The following is a 17,500-nucleotide window of genomic DNA, read 5'->3' on the forward strand; positions in this document are numbered from 1 at the left end:
ATGTCCTCTGAAGGCATGTTTTGGTCCGTCTTGTCCTGCTGCTATCTCATTTCGTCTGAAGACAGACGATTTTGTTCATCCGTATGTGATTAACCATGATTCACCACGGTCTTGAATCACGTGCTGGACTCATGATCAACAGTTATTAACCTCCCGGATGAGAGCTCAGAGCTCGTATGACCGATCTATGGGTAATACTGTGACCTTACACGCACACACAAACCCAACTCCCCGCCCACGAGTGCTGACTCTCGGGTGAAAAGAGGTGACAGACAAGCGCCGTTTGGTGACATGGATAGCAGAGCTATCCTCCAATAGCCACGGAATAGAAATACGATAGTATGAGAATAAGAAATCTGGGCCGCGATGGTCAGACCAGATTGAGCTCCGGATAGACGGCGGGACGAATCGGGGCGGGGTCGAGCGGAGTGGGGCGGAGAGGGGCGGGGGAGTGGATCACGAAATGTTCAGGTATAACGGTATCTTCCAGTTAACCTGGCTGGGTGGTACTACAACTTCGTACAGCCACGTGGAGGTCTGTACTCTTTCTCGTTTCTTTCTCTCTTCAAAACGAATTCATACCCTCAGCTGAATAAAGTCTCCTGGTGTCGGTCAGAAGAAAATAAATAGGCTCCGTGGAACAAACGGGTTAACTGAAATCGCCTCAACCCCTCCAGTATCATTCAAGTCCTGCCTGAAGCTGGGAGATCGCTCAGGGTCAGCCAGAATATTATCATCTGTAAATGTTGTCATTGTATCGATGGTGTGCGTGTGTGTGTGCGTGTGTGTGTGTGTGTGTGTGTGTGTGTGTGTGTGTGTGTGTGTGTGTGTGTGTGTGTGTGTGTGTGTGTGTGTGTGTGTGTGTGTGTGTGTGTGTGTGTGTGTGTGTGTGTGTGTGTGTGTGTGTGTGTGTGTGTGTGTGTGTGTGTGTGTGTGTGTGTGTGTGTGTGTGTGTGTGTGTGTGTGTGTGTGTGTGTGTGTGTGTGTGTGTGTATTCACGTGGTCTTTGGATCACGTGTTGGACTCGTGATCGACAGCTATTTCCCTCCTGGAAGAGAGCTCAGAGCTCGTAGGTCCGATCTATGGGTAATGCTATGACCTTGCACACACACACACACCCAACTCCCCGCCCACGAGAGTCAGAGTAACGACATGAAGCGCAGCGGTACCGAAATAATTTCGGCCCCTGGGCAGGATTCGAACCAAGAATTGCGGGCCACTATGGTGGCAGTTCAGCGCTCTACCACCGAGTGTGTGTGTGTGTGTGTGCGCGCGCGCGTATGGGGGTGGTCTTTTGACCAAGATACTCATGTAGCATACTTAGGACAGTGTCAACTGAATTGGAGGCTGGACAGTTACAAGAGGACCTCTTAGTACTGTATTCATGGGCAAAAACAAATAATATGTCCCTCAACAACTCAACAACTACAAACAAATTCGACCATATCACGTACAACTCAAACTTTAACACTAGCTTTACACGAGTATTCACTGCACCTAACGGCATTACAGTAATATACAAACGAAAGAAAATCTTAAAGACCTTGGTGTGACACTAACCTATCATGGTACCATCTACATTACATATAACCAACGCTATAAAAGAAAAACTCACAACCAATTTAGCTGGATTCTTCGTTCACTTAAATCACATGACAAGTTACCCATGTTGACTTTATACACATCGCTGGTACTCCCGATATTAGACTACTGCTGTCAAATATAAACCCCATGGAGAGCCGAAGAGATACAATCAATCGAAACTACGCAGCGGTCTTAAACAAACAAAATCTCTGCCGTTTATCACCTTGATTACTGTGGCATGTTACAGGCGCTTCAGCTATTCTCCTCAGAAAGACGGAGAGAAAGATATACCATAATATAAGTATACAAAATATCAACTGGCCACAGAGCAAATAATATCGATATACGCACAACCACCCACCAAAGACTTGGCCACAGTGTTCCATAGACAGAATACACCCCCAAGCATCCACCAGGGAGAAAACGCTGAATGAAAATGCGTTTGCAATTGCAGAACTACATCTTTTCAACGCCTTACCACGCCACCTGCGGGATAACATCAACCACAACCCAGATCAGTTCAAGTCCCAACAGGACGAATTCCTCTGGACAATCCCCTATCAACTCAAAATGCCCCACTACCACATCCGTGCCGTCAGTTATAGTTTTACTGACCATCGGGGAAAACAACGGGGAGACGGGAATTACTAGTGGTGGCGCATGAGCGTGGGCACAGGCAATAACTGCTGCCCAGAATAACATTCATGTGTGTGTGTGTGTGTGTGTGTGTGTGTGTGTGTGTGTGTGTGTGTGTGTGTGTGTGTGTGTGTGTGTGTGTGTGTGTGTGTGTGTGTGTGTGTGTGTGTGTGTGTGTGTGTGTGTGTGTGTGTGTGTGTGTGTGTGTGTGTGTGTGTGTGTGTGTGTGTGTGTGTGCGTGTGTATTTACCTACCTGTATTATACGGGAAGGGAGCTATGCTCATAGTGACCCGTCTTTGTATCTTTCAGCATCAAGTGTGTGTGTGTGTGTATTCACTTGGTCTTTGGTCTTTGGATCACGTGTTGGACTCTTGATCGACAGCTATTTCCCTCCTGGAAGAGAGCTCAGAGCTCGTAGGTCCGATCTATGGGTAATGCTATGACCTTGCACACACACACACACACCCAACTCCCCGCCCACGAGAGTCAGAGTAACGACCCGAGGCACAGCGATACCGAATTAATTTCGGCCCTGGGCAGGATTCGAACTGGGTACTGGGAGCACTTCTACTTCCCAGTTCAGCGCTCTACCAACGGTGCCACCGAGTCGGTGTGTGTGTGTGTGTGTGTGTGTGTGTGTGTGTGTGTGTGTGTGTGTGTGTGTGTGTGTGTGTGTGTGTGTGTGTGTGTGTGTGTGTGTGTGTGTGTGTGTGTGTGTGTTTGTGTGTGTGTGTGTGTGTGTGTGTGTGTGTGTGTGTGTGTGTGTGTGTGTGTGTGTGTGTGTGTGTGTGTGTGTGTGTGTGTGTGTGTGTGTGTGTGTGTGTGTGTGTGTGTGTGTGTGTGTGTGTGTGCGCGCGCACTTTCCTTTCTTCTCTAGGTTAGCTTTTACCCGGAGGAGAGATGGTATCAGTTCCCAGATCCGGTCCAAAGTCTCCTAGAAACACCAGATCACAGTAACAACAACTCTTCCGGAGCTTGAGGCGCTGTATGAGGACTACAATCAAGACCGTTTACCCTGCCTGAGATATATTCAAGATCGTTGGCTGGCCGCTCTGTATAGTGCCTCAGGGGGCCGAAAACGAGTCCTTTTGCTCAGGAAACGTCACCCAAAAATGAATAAAAACGTTTGCCGTCAGCCAAAATAAAATATGTGGAATGCGCCATTGCAAATGATGGGTTGAATGAACAAGTAGGCTTTGGGGCGTTACCCAGGACATCATTCATACCCATGAGGATGATGACGTCACTGGAGTTGATCGATACGTCACCGAAGTTGATTTATGCATCGTTGCAACTGCCTTGGAGTAGACTTAGGGAGAGAGAAAAAAAAAGAATTGCAGAAGACACACAAACACATACATGCACACACATACACACGCACACACATACACACACAATGCACACGCACACACACATGCACGCGCGCGCACACACACATGCACACACACACACACACACACACACGCACACACACACACACACACGCACACCCACACACGTATACACACACTCACCTATGCATACACATGCACACATACATACACACACACACACACACACACACACACACACACACACACTCACCCATGCATACATATGCACACACACATATACATATACAAACACACACACACACACACACACACACACAAACACAAACACACGCACTCACACACATAAGCTACAGGACTCGGTGGTGCGGTTGGTACAGTCCCCGACTGTCACTACGGCGGTCCGGGTTCGAATCCCGCCAAGGGCTGAAATAATTTCAGTATCGCTGCGCTTCGAGTCGTTACTCCAACTGTCGTGGGCGGGGAGTTGGGTGTGTGTGTGTGCGTGTAAGATCACAGCATTACCCATAGATCGGTCATACGAGCTCTGAGCTCTCTTCCGGGAGGGAAATAGCTGTCGATCACGAGTCCAACAGACGATCCAAAGACCATGGTGAAATACACACACACACACACACAAGCATACATATACACACATAAACACAGACACAAATACACCAGACTGCGTATCTGTTCCAATCGCCTGTGTTTTGTGTATCACACAACACTGAGTAAATATGTCGCCGACTCTATTCTGGAATGTCAAGATGCATAGCGTAGTACACTCTAATAACCATGAGGATGGCGACCCGTCACGGGGGGAGTGTCTTCTCCACTCGTCTCCACTTCAACCACCTTCTCCACCCCGAACTATACATCACCTCCTCTCTCCACTCGTAGCATTGTGAAGAAAACGGGCCACCTACGAGATCGTGTGATCTCAGCCTCAGTGACGAAAAAAATTTGATATCGACATCAAGTCTCAATCTTGGCTATGAAAAGAAAGGCATTCAGAAACGCTAGAGATAGAGGTCTTTATTTGCTAAATATATATTCGTGGCGCCATTAAAGGCATTCTAGGCCTCGTAATTACTATTATGAGTCTTACTTGTGACTTGGCAATGCTGGCTGCGACCCTGTTCTTATGGGCGTAGTACGTGGATAAATCATACAGGGCGTTGTCGTGCAGTACGGGACGGCGATCGATCACAATGGTCGATCACTAGACCCGGAAATTATGTTATCATATTCGGGTCTCGTCATCGTAACCCCAAGTCAACGTAACCTCCTTCAATATGGCGACTGACTTCTTACCCCCTCCGGTTTTTTTTTTTTTTTTTTTTTTTTTTTTTTTTTTTTTTTTTAAGCTGACATCCCGGAGGAAGGGACTTTTCATCTTGTCCTGACCACTCCCAGGCTATTTCATTCACCTAAGTAGAAAAAATCAAGACGTCCCGAGTCCCATCTCCCGCTGATCCCTCAAAAGAATCGTCTGGCATCAGCCAGAATAAAATATGTAACGACTAGACAAATAACCACGGTTACAAGAACGGTCTCGACGCTGCCTATGACCGGCACCACCATCATCTTTGCCCTGTGTGCTGCTTAGTGATGCAAAAAAAAAAAAAAAAAAAAAATCTTTATCGGAGATTTTTTTTAACATCTTTTTTACGTTTTTTTTTATTATTATTTTACACAGCCAAAGTTGCTCAAATATTAATATTGAGTATATAAAAACAGTTACAACTCTGGCAGTGTAAAAAAAAAAAAAAAAAAAAAAAAGTTATAAAAAAATCCGAAAAAAAAAAACAATTTTTTTTTTCCGTCACTAGTGCTGCTCGGACGGTTAGGGCAACTACCGATCGTTAGGCGACAGGGTGTGTGTGTGTGTGTGTGTGTGTGTGTGTGTGTGTGTGTGTGTGTGTGTGTGTGTGTGTGTGTGTGTGTGTGTGTGTGTGTGTGTGTGTGTGTGTGTGTGTGTGTGTGTGTGTGTGTGTGTGTGTGTGTGTGTGTGTGTGCGTGTGCGCGCGTTGGGAGACCCCAGGGTGGTGATGGGGTGGAGGTAGGGTGTTAGGGGGTTGTGATTTTCGCCTCCCCTACTCTCCTCTTCACGTTCCTTTCTTTTCCCTCATGGACTCTTTCTCTTGCTCTTTCCTTCTTTTTCTCACTCGTCTTCTTTCTCTTCTCTTTTCTCATGTCTGTTCTTCTTCTTTTTCTTTCTCTTTCTCCTCTTCTGTTTGTTCATCTCCTTCATCGTTTTCTTCCTATTCTCATCTTCCTCGTTTTCTTCTTTATTTTTTCTTTTTCTTTTTCTTTCCTCCTCTCCTTCATGTTCTTCCTGATCTTCTTCCCCCCTTTTCTTTACTTTTTCTTCCTCTTCATCTTTTGTACCTTCTCTTCCTCTTCGCCTTCTACTCCTGTTTTTTTTTCTCTTCGACTTCTACTCTTCCTCCTCCTTCTTCGTTTTCTATTCTTCCTTCTTCTTCTTCGTATTCTACTCTTCCTTCTTCTTCTTCTTCTTCTTCTTCTTCTTCCTCTTCTTCTTCCTCTCCTCCATCTACTTCTTCTTCATCTTCTTCTTCTTCTTCTTCTTCTTCTTCTTCTTCTTCTTCTTCTTCTTCTTCTTCTTCTTCTTCTTCTTCTTCTCCTTCTTCTTCTCCTTCTTCTTCTGCTTCTTCTCCTTCTTCATTTTCTTCTCCTTCTTCATATTCTTCTTCTTCTTCTTCTTCTTCTTCTTCTTCTTCTTCTTCTTCTTCTTCTTCTTCTTCTTCTTCTTCTTCTTCTTCTTCTGCTTATCCTTCGTTTTCTTCTTTTTCTTCTCCTTCTTCATATTCTTCTTTCTTTTCTTCTTCTTCTTCTTCCTTTCCTTCTTCTTTTCCTTCTTTCTGCCGAATCCTTTCCTCTTGACACCTTCTAGACGGTTTCCTGGTGCCCGTCCTCTCTGGGGACACCACTTTCAACACGGTTCTGGTTCGCCAATGCCAGACGGCTTTATTCAGCTGAAGAGAAACTCCAGGAGAACATGGAGTCTGCATCTATCAGTCGAAGACCTGCCTGGAAGCCTACTCAGTTCTCAGCTGAATAAAATTGTCTGTCACTAAGCTGAACAAATTCTGTCATGCACTTACGCCCAGGCCTCACAGATGAAAGTGTATTTGTATATTTCTCTATCTCTATATACATTTATCTATTTATCGATTTATTTATTTATTCAATTGCTTACTTGTTGCTGCATTACATACCTATTTATTTTTCTGTTGTTCTAATTATCTATTCATTTATATGTCGCTTTACCAATCTATTAATTTATCTACCTATTCATCTACTTATCTATTAATGTACATATGTATTCAAGCATTAATGCTACCATGTTTATATATTTACGTACCTATGTATTCAAGTACATATGTATTTATGTATTAATGTTACCATGTTTATATATTTACGTATCTATGTATTGAAGTATTTATATACCTATATGTTTATAAATGTACCTCTTTTTGCGTCCGTTTATCTATTTGTCTACCTATATATCTATACACTCGTATATTAATTTACTGACTTACTAATATTTATGATATTTTCCATTTACCTGTTCATCTATTTATCTATGTACTTATATATCTATGTGCATATGTATCTGTTTATTTATGCATTTATTTATCTATTTATCTTTTTATTTGTCTATTCCTTTATCTGTTTCCTTTCGTAATTCTCATCTGGACCATAACGATGTGTCTGTGCCATCAGTAAACGGTTACAGAAATTAAGCCATAATTATTCCATCTTGTGCCTGACACACATATCTATAACGCTCAATATTTCCAACATGGCCCCTCACGCCGCCTCAATAACATTATTAGTCATTAGGACTAAACTGTTGTGCTCTCGTTCGACCCCAATACCTACCGGGGACTGTCACCTACCCTAACTCTCGGTACACATAGGGCAAAGGTGATGTGTTTACTAAAACAAGCACTTCTGCGAGGTGGCTACGCGTGAGAGCCTTTGCTGGACTCCGGTGAATGAAGACTGTGAGATCGTAACGACGCCACGCGCTGAATCTCGATGTTTCGAACCGCGTAACTGAGGGACCAGTCACACCAAGTTTACGACCTATTTCCGAGGTCGCCGACCAGTTGCAGGTAGTCTTTGAAAGTCGCTGGTAGTCGGTAATACGATAAATAAATAGATAAATCAATAGATAGATAGATATATTACAATACACTAAATAGTCCCCAGTACATAGATTTTCATCTTACCAACCATATTAATTTTTTCCATTTATATCCTTGCATAGGTTTTGTGTCGCCGACCGATCGCTTGATAATCGGTCGAAGGTGGTCGGAAAAGGTCGTAAGCTTGGTGTGATTGGGACTGGCTTCTCATTGGCTCCCCACTTTGCTAGCTCGACCACCACGCTCCCCAATCTTGCAGAAACATCAATGGAACAAACCCCAAAACCAAAGGGATCCCAATGAATTGAGTCCTAGTTTTGAAGAGCAAGACTCGCCGAAGACACAGTTGTATAGAATGATGTGCAATTTATGCAGCAATAAAAGAGAAAAGATTTTTTTAGCGACTGAATGTCTTGAAAGATTTCAATGATCAGTATCGCTTCATATTTCTTATCAAACGATACTGATGTTTCATCGACCGAACTACCAGCACCCGCCCCCTCACTCACACACACACACACACACACACACACACACACACACACACACACACACACACACACACACACACACACACACACACACACACACACACACACACACACACACACACACACACACACACACACACAGAAGAAACCTGAAATAGAACAGCTTTCCCCACCAAATGGTGTATGTATGGAACACATTAGACGAAAGAACAGTGTGTGCAAATCGGTGCAAGAATTTAAGAGCAAACTAGATACGGAGAGATACAAAGACGGGACACTACGAGCATAGCTCCCCTTCCCGTAAGATATAACTAGGTAAACACACACACACACACACACACACACACACACACACACACACACACACACACACACACACACACACACACACACACACACACACACACACACACACACACACACACACACACACACATACACACACACACACACATACAGCCCAGTTCCCCTCCAACTGTCACTGACGAGGGGCCATCAGTGGAAAATCTCAAACTCTGGAGAGGGTCAGATCCTGTGGAGCTGACTGTATAATGAAAGTTATTACTACACGAGATGTCGCCTGGCCTACCGACAGCCCTCCCGAGGTCCTGCCCGCACCCTGGGATGACAGTGACGGGGGGCCATTAGCGGCAGTAGGCTTAAAATGGGCCCCCAAAGTGCGAGGAAGGCCATATATTAATCGAACTCAATTACTTTTCCCTCCAGTGCACTCTGACCCATATCTAGCCGATATCTACCTGCCACTATTACCAGCATCACAACCACCATCATTATCGACCCCATAACCACCACGAATGAAGGGTACCTGTTAGTGGTGGTCCTATAAGATGGACATCAAAATCATCTTTCTGCCGCCCACTTTCAAAGCCCGTCAACACTCTCACCCTCCATCTGGAGGTGCAGCCCCGAGGGGCTGACACTGGGTTCCCGGACCGGAGCCAAAATCTATCTTTATCTGGTTCAACTCTAATTCCTCCGCCTTTTCACGTGAAGAGACCAGACCATCGGCAATGGATACCTTATAACACGATGACATATAGAAATTGTCCCACAATAGCAGAAAATAGTACAGTGCATTCTTTTTACAGAGGAATCTACAGGAGAGACTAAGGACCGATGCCAACTATATTGCGGCTGCAGGATTTAATCAGTGAAACTCTAGACATCTGTTGTTAGTATTACCACCATCACTGCCTCCAACACCATCACTACCAACACCACCAGCATTATCAATAATATCATCACTATCACTACCAACAGCACAATCAGCTGTTACCACCACTGTTACCAACACCAAAATCCACCACTATTCCCAACACCACTACGAGGACGACCACCATTATTGACACCATTACCATAACAACTATCAGCACCATCGTTAATGGCACCATTACTACAACCACCACTACCCACCACTTCCCCCAGCATCTGTCGCCCCTAAGTAACGACACAGGACCATAATCTTTCAGGAGCAAATTACAGAGCGCGTTAGCGACATCTTGGTGTCTCGTCGATGCCCGAAGTGGGTAGCGCACAAGGCTTACCCCTTCCCTTTCATTTTATTCTGGTTGTCGGCAGAATAATCTTTTCGAATCTATGATATACACACACACACACACACACACATACACACACACACACACACACACACACACACACACACACACACACACACACACACACACACACACACACACACACACACACACACATACACACACACACACACACACACACACACACACACACACACACACACACACACACACAAACAAACAAACAAACAAACAAACACAGGCTCGATGGTGTAGTGGTACCATAATCGACTGATTAAGTATTCAGCGATCCGAGTTCGAGTCCCGCCCAGGGCTTCAGCTGGCACTTTAGCTCTGGTGGGCAAGGATTCAGGGGTATGTATGTGTAAGGTCACAGCATTACTCATAGATCGGGCCATATATTAGCTCTGAGCTCTCATGCGGGAGGATAATAGCTGTCAATGATGAGTTAAACACATGATCCACATACACACACACACACACACACACACACACACACACACACACACACACACACACACACACACACACACACACACACATACACACACACACACGCAGAACCTCTGTAGCAAAATACACTATCATGACGAAGCCCTTCAGTGCTGTTTGGCGCTTGTTTATATTCCGGCCGAGGCGCTCGGCCTCTTTTCTCCATCTCCGTGCCCCGAGGCCCAACCCCAGATGCCATGAGGGAATAACTTCTTCAACATTGTGACGTAATTTTCCTTATTTTTCTGCCTAATTACAGACGATTTCATTCAGCCGAGGGCTGAATTCGAGGGGAAACAGGGCCACGAACAATCAAGACGCATTTATGTTTTCTTTGTCTGTTGACTGAAACAGAATCGTGTGGTGTTAACCACAACTAAAATTTACATTGTAAGTTGCCGTGTTGAAGGAACTGTCGGACAAAGTGCTCCAGTAAGGGTTTTCATGGCCCGTCCCCACTCCCGGACCTCAGGCAAAAATAAGCCACGCCCCCTTTCGTTTTACTGTCCAATCATAACCTCTCTGTACCTTACGCGGATCACTCAGAAGACATCGTGATTTTTCAAGGAAGGAAAGAGGCAGGTCTTCTTTCGACTGAGGGCGTCGTGGTGACTTGGAAATGAGTGTTTTATTGAACGACGGTGGGAAGATGGGAGCAGGAGGAGGATGAAAAATGGAACAGGAGGAGGAGGAGGAGAAGGAGAAGGCTGAGGAGGAAGAGAAAGAGAAAGTAAAAAACAAGGAGGAGAATGGCGAGGTGGAAGAGAAAGAGAAGAAGGAGGAAAGGACAGGTGGATGAGGAAGAAGAGAAGGAGTATGAAGGATGTGCTCTCTTCCTTCGGTGGGCCAAGTGGGAAAGTTCTCTCGGCCGGAAAGGGGGAGGAGGTAAGGAGGTGGAGGTAAGGAGGTGGAAGGTTAATTAGGCAGGTGTGGATGGGACTGTGGGAATCGACGTCGTCGAGGGACGGAGGATCCCCACCCGAGGCCAAGGCCAGGCGATACTCTTCTTGATGTCTTGAGGGATGACTGTTCAATATGTGTGTGTGTGTGTGTGTGTGTGTGTGTGTGTGTGTGTGTGTGTGTGTGTGTGTGTGTGTGTGTGTGTGTGTGTGTGTGTGTGTGTGTGTGTGTGTGTGTGTGTGTGTGTGTGTGTGTGTGTACTTATCTAGTTGTATTTACCTAGTTGCATTTTGCGGGAGAAGAGCTATGTTCGTAGAGACCCGCAGTTTTATCCTTCCGCATCCAGTTCTTTCTTAAAGTCGTGTATAGTTTTAGCACTCACTGTTTTCTCTTTCAATTTATTCCATATATCGATCACTCTATGTGGAAAGCTATTCTTTTTCAGATCTTTTCTGTAACTGTCCTTCTTAAGTTTCTTCTTGTGTCCCCTTGTATTTCTTCTGTCCCATTTGAGTAGATCATGCCAGTCAAGGATTTCCATCCTTTTCATAATTCTATATATTTATATCAAATCGCCTCTTTCTCTTCTCTGCTCCAGAGTTAATAAGTTTAGCTTGTCCAATCTTTGTTCGTATGTCAACATGCTGAGTGTTGGTGCCATTTTTGTTAGTGCTCTTTGAATTCTTCCTAGTTTCTTTATTTATTTATTTATTTATTTATTTATTTATTTATTTGTGCTGGGTGTCCATAGTGACGCTGCATACTCTAATTTTGGTCTTACCTGTGTAACTAGGATTTTCTTCACAATTTCCTCGTCCATGTAGTCAAAGGCCACTTTCATTGATCTTATTAAGTTGTAGGTTTCTCCAACTATTTTGTTTACATGTTTGTCTGGTGTCATGTCATTTGAAATGATCACTCCTAGATCTCTTTCTGAATTTACTTTAGTAACTTCTTTTGTTCCAATTTTGTATTCACCGGATATTCTATTTTTGCTTTTTCCAAATTCCATTATATTACATTTTTATTCACATTATTATAGTTTTTATTTAATAATTTATTATTATTATGATTTTTTCGCATCCGACCTAGATATGGACCAAAAGGTCTCCTGTCGGCATGCTCCGCCTTTGTAATCCTTTGTAATCCTTCACCTCGTTCTTTTTACTCCAATTCCAGACTTTGTCCAGATCTCCCTGAAAAGATTTACAGTCTTCTTCGTTACTCACTCTCTTCAATAGTTTTGCATCATCTACAAAGAAGTTTGTATAGCATTTAATTCCTTCATCCATGTCGTTTATATAAATAGCAAACATTATCGAAGCCAACACAGAGCCTTGGGGTACTCCACTTATCATGTCTACCCATTTTAAGTTCTTTTCTCTATGTATCACTCTCATCTTTCTTCCTTTCAAGAAGTCTTCCACCCATTCCAATAATTTTCCTTGTATTCCACCTATTAGTTCAATTTTTCTTAGTAGTTTTTTTGTGTGGTACTTTGTTGAAAGCCTTTTGTAAGTCCAAGAAGGCACAATCTGTCCAGCTATCACTTTCTTGTATTATGCCTAGCAATCTTGAGTAAAAGTACATTAAGTTTGTAGTACATGATCTTCCACTTCTATATCCAAATTAGTTGGGGCTTAATATTTTGTTCTTTTCCAAGTGTTTAGTCCATTTGTTTTTAATAACTCTTTTGCATATATTTGCAATTGTGCTTGTAAGGGATACTGGTCTATAATTTGTTGGATTTTCTTTATTTCCTCCCTTATATATTGGTACAATATTAGCATTCTTCCAGTCATATGGTATTTTTCCTTCTTTGAGTGAGAAGTCAATTATCTTGTGTATTTTTTGTGTGAGTTCGTCTATGCATTCTTTTGATATCCAGTTCGCTATTCCGTCTGGCCCATGTGACTTTCTGACATCGAGTTTCTTTATTTGGTCCTATATTTTTTTCTGTGTCACCATTATTTCTTTCATTTTTGAGGATCCTTCCTGGTGACTATCATCCCACAATTGTAAGCTTTCAATTGTAAAAACAGATTTAAAGTGTCTGGTCATTACTTCAGCCATTTCTACATCTTCTGTGCATTCTTGATTTCCTTCACGCAGTTTCATTATTCAGTGTTTGTCTTTTAGTTTGTCGTTTACATATCTGTAGAACAATTTAGGTTGTTCTTTGCATTTTGTTATTATATCTTTTTCATATTTTCTTTTTTTCCCATCTTCGTATGTCTACGTATTCATTTCTCAGTTTAATGTATGTTTACCATTTAGTCCTTTTATGTTTCTTTTCCATCTTTTCCAAGCTTTGTCTCTTCTATTTTTAGCATCGCTACATTATTTATTGTACCAGAACTTTAAGTACTCCCTTTTCTGCTTCTGCTTAGGCACATATTTGTCTGTTCCCTCTTTATATATTTCTTTGAAAATGTTTCATTTCTCTTCCGTCTTTGTTTCATCATTTGCAAATTTTTCCCAACAGGCATTTTGAAAAAAGAATTCTAAGTTTTACAAAATCAGTTTTGTTGTACATCAATCTTCCTTCTCTATGTTTCTCGTTCCTTCTTACCACATTTTGTTCCTTAAGTTCGATCTCTATTAGTATGTGGTCACTCTTCCCAATTGGTGTTTTATAATTCATTTCTTTCACTATTTCTGGTTCAGAGGTGAATATCAAATCTAGTCTCGATGGTTCTTCGTTTTGTCTAAATCCAGTATTTTCTTTAACCCATTGCGTCAATGTGTAATCTATGGTCATTTTCCGTCTCCGTTCTTTTCTCGTTTTTTGTTTTTTTTTTCTTGGCCTCACTTCTCAGTTCCCTATCTTTTTTTTAATTTCTCAGCATTCATTTCCTTTTTTATCCATACATTTTTGTATTTTTCACTGTTTGCTAGTTTTTCGCTTTTGATAATGCTTTTTCTGCTATCGTTTGTGTTCTTAGTTTGACTTTCATTGGTCTGTGATTTTTCTCTTTTGAGTATGTACCCATCCTGTGTACATCATCGGTTTCTGTATCTACACTTTGTCCTTCTTCTTGGCCCGCTTTTAGAATCTCCTTCGCAATTTCTTTCTCTTCCTTTTCCCTTTGGTATTTGTGTAAATTGAGTTTTTCATTTATACCATAAACCACAATGCATTTCTTTGTGTGTGTTCGTGTGTGTGTGTGTGTGTGTATGTGTGTGTACTTACCTTGTTGTATTATACGGGAAGGAATTTATTCCAGGTATCCACCACTGTATGTGGGAAGCAATTTTTTCAGATCTCTTCTATAGTTGTGTGTGTGTGTGTGTGTGTGTGTGTGTGTGTGTGTGTGTGTGTGTGTGTGTGTGTGTGTGTGTGTGTGTGTGTGTGTGTGTGTGTGTGTGTGTGCGTGTGTGTGTGTGTGTGTGTATTCACCACGAATCTGCTGCAGCCTCTTGTCGAGACAGCCAGACACCATCCTACGGCAGTGAGCTCAGAGCTCATTATTAGCCGATCTCTGAGACCACTCCGATCTCTGAGACCACTCACACATCACACACCGGAACTGCAAGGTCACAACTCCTTGACTAACATCCCGTACCTACTCGCTGCTAGGTGAACAGGGGCTACACGTGAAAGGAGACAAACCCAACTTATCTCCGCCCGGCCGGGGAATCGAACCCCGGTTCTCTGACTTGTGAGGCCAGTGCTTTACCAATCCGCCACCTCACTGCATAGTGTGTGTGTGTGTGTGTGTGTGTGTGTGTGTGTGTGTGTGTGTGTGTGTGTGTGTGTGTGTGTGTGTGTGTGTGTGTGTGTGTGTGTGTGTGTGTGTGTGTGTGTGTGTTTGTGTGTGTGTGTGTGTGTGTGTGTGTGTGTGTGTGTGTGTGTGTGTGTGTGTGTGTGTGTGTGTGTGTGTGTGTGTGTGTGAGTGTGTGTAGTCTATACCTATGAGAACGTTCATCTCAATTCCTCAAGGGTTTAAGTAAGTTAGTTCTTCGAAGAAATTGATAAAATGACTTTACACATTTCATTCTGGTTGTGCCAGGCAATCTTATCAAGATGAGGGACGTTCATGACCTCCTTAGATTGATGTCTCCTCATGCGAATAAAATCGTGTGGCATAACTAGAATAAAATCTTTTAAGCTCTCCACCGTATCGAAAGGATGTAATACTCATCCACGTCACTCCCTGGGTTTGGTCAACAGTAACGCCTTCCGTCCCTGGCTGTCGTGTGGCTATTTCATTCACGTCCGTTGTTCCTTTCTCCTGTATGTTCTCTACATTCTCAGAACTCATCGACTTGTCTCACTGCCTTAACACCTTTAATAGAGTAACGTTCTTGATCCTGTTTTCTGTCAGACGCCATACGATTTTCGCAATGCCTTATCACCTTCAACAGAGTAACATATTTGATCCTGTTTACTGTCTGACGCCATACGATTTTATGTAAACCAAGAGTACAGACTTCATTTTGAAAAGGAATTTTGTCGATCGAGACCCTATCTATCTTTTGCCAAAAGCAGTTATCTCTAAACTGCTCCCGTGGTGGGGGATAAGGCTAACACCGCTCTGTTACCATGCATGTCGGAAAAGGCGAATGAATGGATATCTCCCCCTTTTTTGTGTATTTTTTCAGCGTTGATTCAAGGATTAAGTTAACTCGACCATCTCCCTTACAAGGATGAAGGGGACACTGGTATACTTACATATACACTTGAAAACAAGATGTTATCAATACAACAACAATGCTCATATTTGCATTGTCATGATGGTACATGGGTCAGCTTCGGGTGTCTGGAATATTACATGTACACGTTTGATTGCTTAGAGTTGCACACACGCACATACACGTACACACACACATACACACACACGACCAATTTATTGCTAACATCACGACCATCCCCTGCTGAGAAAGCCCTCCAAAGGTGATATATGTAACTAGTGTTCGGCGTCGAACAAGCTTTGTCCGAAGTGACACAGTTGAAACCCAAGATAATGAAGATGGAAGTGTCCGAACTTGCCGAGACTTGATAAAGTTGGTGTTAGATTCACAGCAAACTCTGGTAATTTGTGTGCAATTTGCATTTGAGAAATCAATGCCAAAAGTTTGTTTTATTTATTTTTCAAACTTTACCATATTGCGTGAGGGAACCGTGGCAAAGTTTTATGATTTGATGGTAATTGGTGTAAAAATGTGCATATCTCAGCTGGAATTATAGTTTACTTCAATTTGACAGTTTTATAAAAGAGAAGAAATTACACCACCAGTGAGACTGAACTTTTTCAAATGTAACGCAATGTTATAAAAACAAAAACTAAAAATTGTTTAACGAGGTTATTGATTTAACGTCTAACTATTTAGGACTACAATATGTTCAGCAGGAACTTTTGCGCCCAAATGAATAAAATCTCATGGATGAGGTGTCACGCAATCAAATATTCATGGATACAACGGAGTGGCGGAGAATTGTAAACGAGCACCGGCAGCTGACAGTCCATGACCTAACAGGCGTCTTTTGAGAAATGAGAAGGAAGCAACCAAAAATATATATATATAACACAAGCAATCATGATAAGAGTACTGAAGACCATTTCCGTCAGTCCAGGAACCTTACATGATTTTTTTTTTTTTCAGATGTGAGCCTGTGATCAGGGTATTTTTTTCAGATGTGAGCCTGTGATCAGGGTATGCACTGCGAAGACAGGGCAAGGAAGTGAAACGGAAGTGAAGACCAGCACATCAAGTTGTGCGAAATGAAGCTTGCGGGAAAACAGTAAACATGAAATAGAAAAATAAATCGAAAGATAAACCTATAAGTGAGGCAGACAAATTAACAAATGTATGAAAAAGTACTTAACTATATGTAGATACAAATATTCATATAAATAACCACATCTAGGATTAATACATACCTAAATGAATATATATTTTGATCAATAGATCAAGACAAAAAATAAGGGAAAAGAACAAATGCTCGAATGGAGCATGCACTTCGCAAAGCCGACAGAGAACACAACAAGTTGGTTGTTCCTTCTTTCCTGTGCGACCTGGCAAGATGCCCAAGCCTCTCTCGCGCCGGGCTAGGTTAACCTCCACCGGTCTCCTTCTGACAAAAGTGAAAGGAGGGCAGCGTGTGGCTATGCAGACCTCCTTCATAGGAACGCCTTCTGTACCGGGTGGCACGTTCCGTTTCATGCTGACTGTCGCCAAGTTATGGCGTTTATCCTCCCTGTGACAATTCGTCCGCAGTGAGTCGAGGCGTACCGTGCCGGTTGGCTTTTCCGTTCCTGTGGCTGCCGACAGGCCTTTTCAAGTAACCTCAGTGACATAACTAGCG

At 42.8% G+C, this 17,500-nt stretch overlaps 1 protein-coding gene across 2 annotated transcripts in view; it reads right to left on the reverse strand.

Moving 5' to 3' along the window:
- Cad96Cb (protocadherin Fat 4-like Cad96Ca) overlaps positions 1-17,500 on the reverse strand; it is a 303,538-nt gene that overhangs the window by 100,273 nt on the left and 185,765 nt on the right. The gene's annotated exons all lie outside the window — the stretch shown is intronic.

The sequence above is a fragment of the Oratosquilla oratoria genome, chromosome 39, assembly GCF_046742065.1.
Source record: "Oratosquilla oratoria isolate Oo_2021 chromosome 39, ASM4674206v1, whole genome shotgun sequence".
In the NCBI taxonomy this organism is placed as follows: domain Eukaryota; kingdom Metazoa; phylum Arthropoda; class Malacostraca; order Stomatopoda; family Squillidae; genus Oratosquilla; species Oratosquilla oratoria.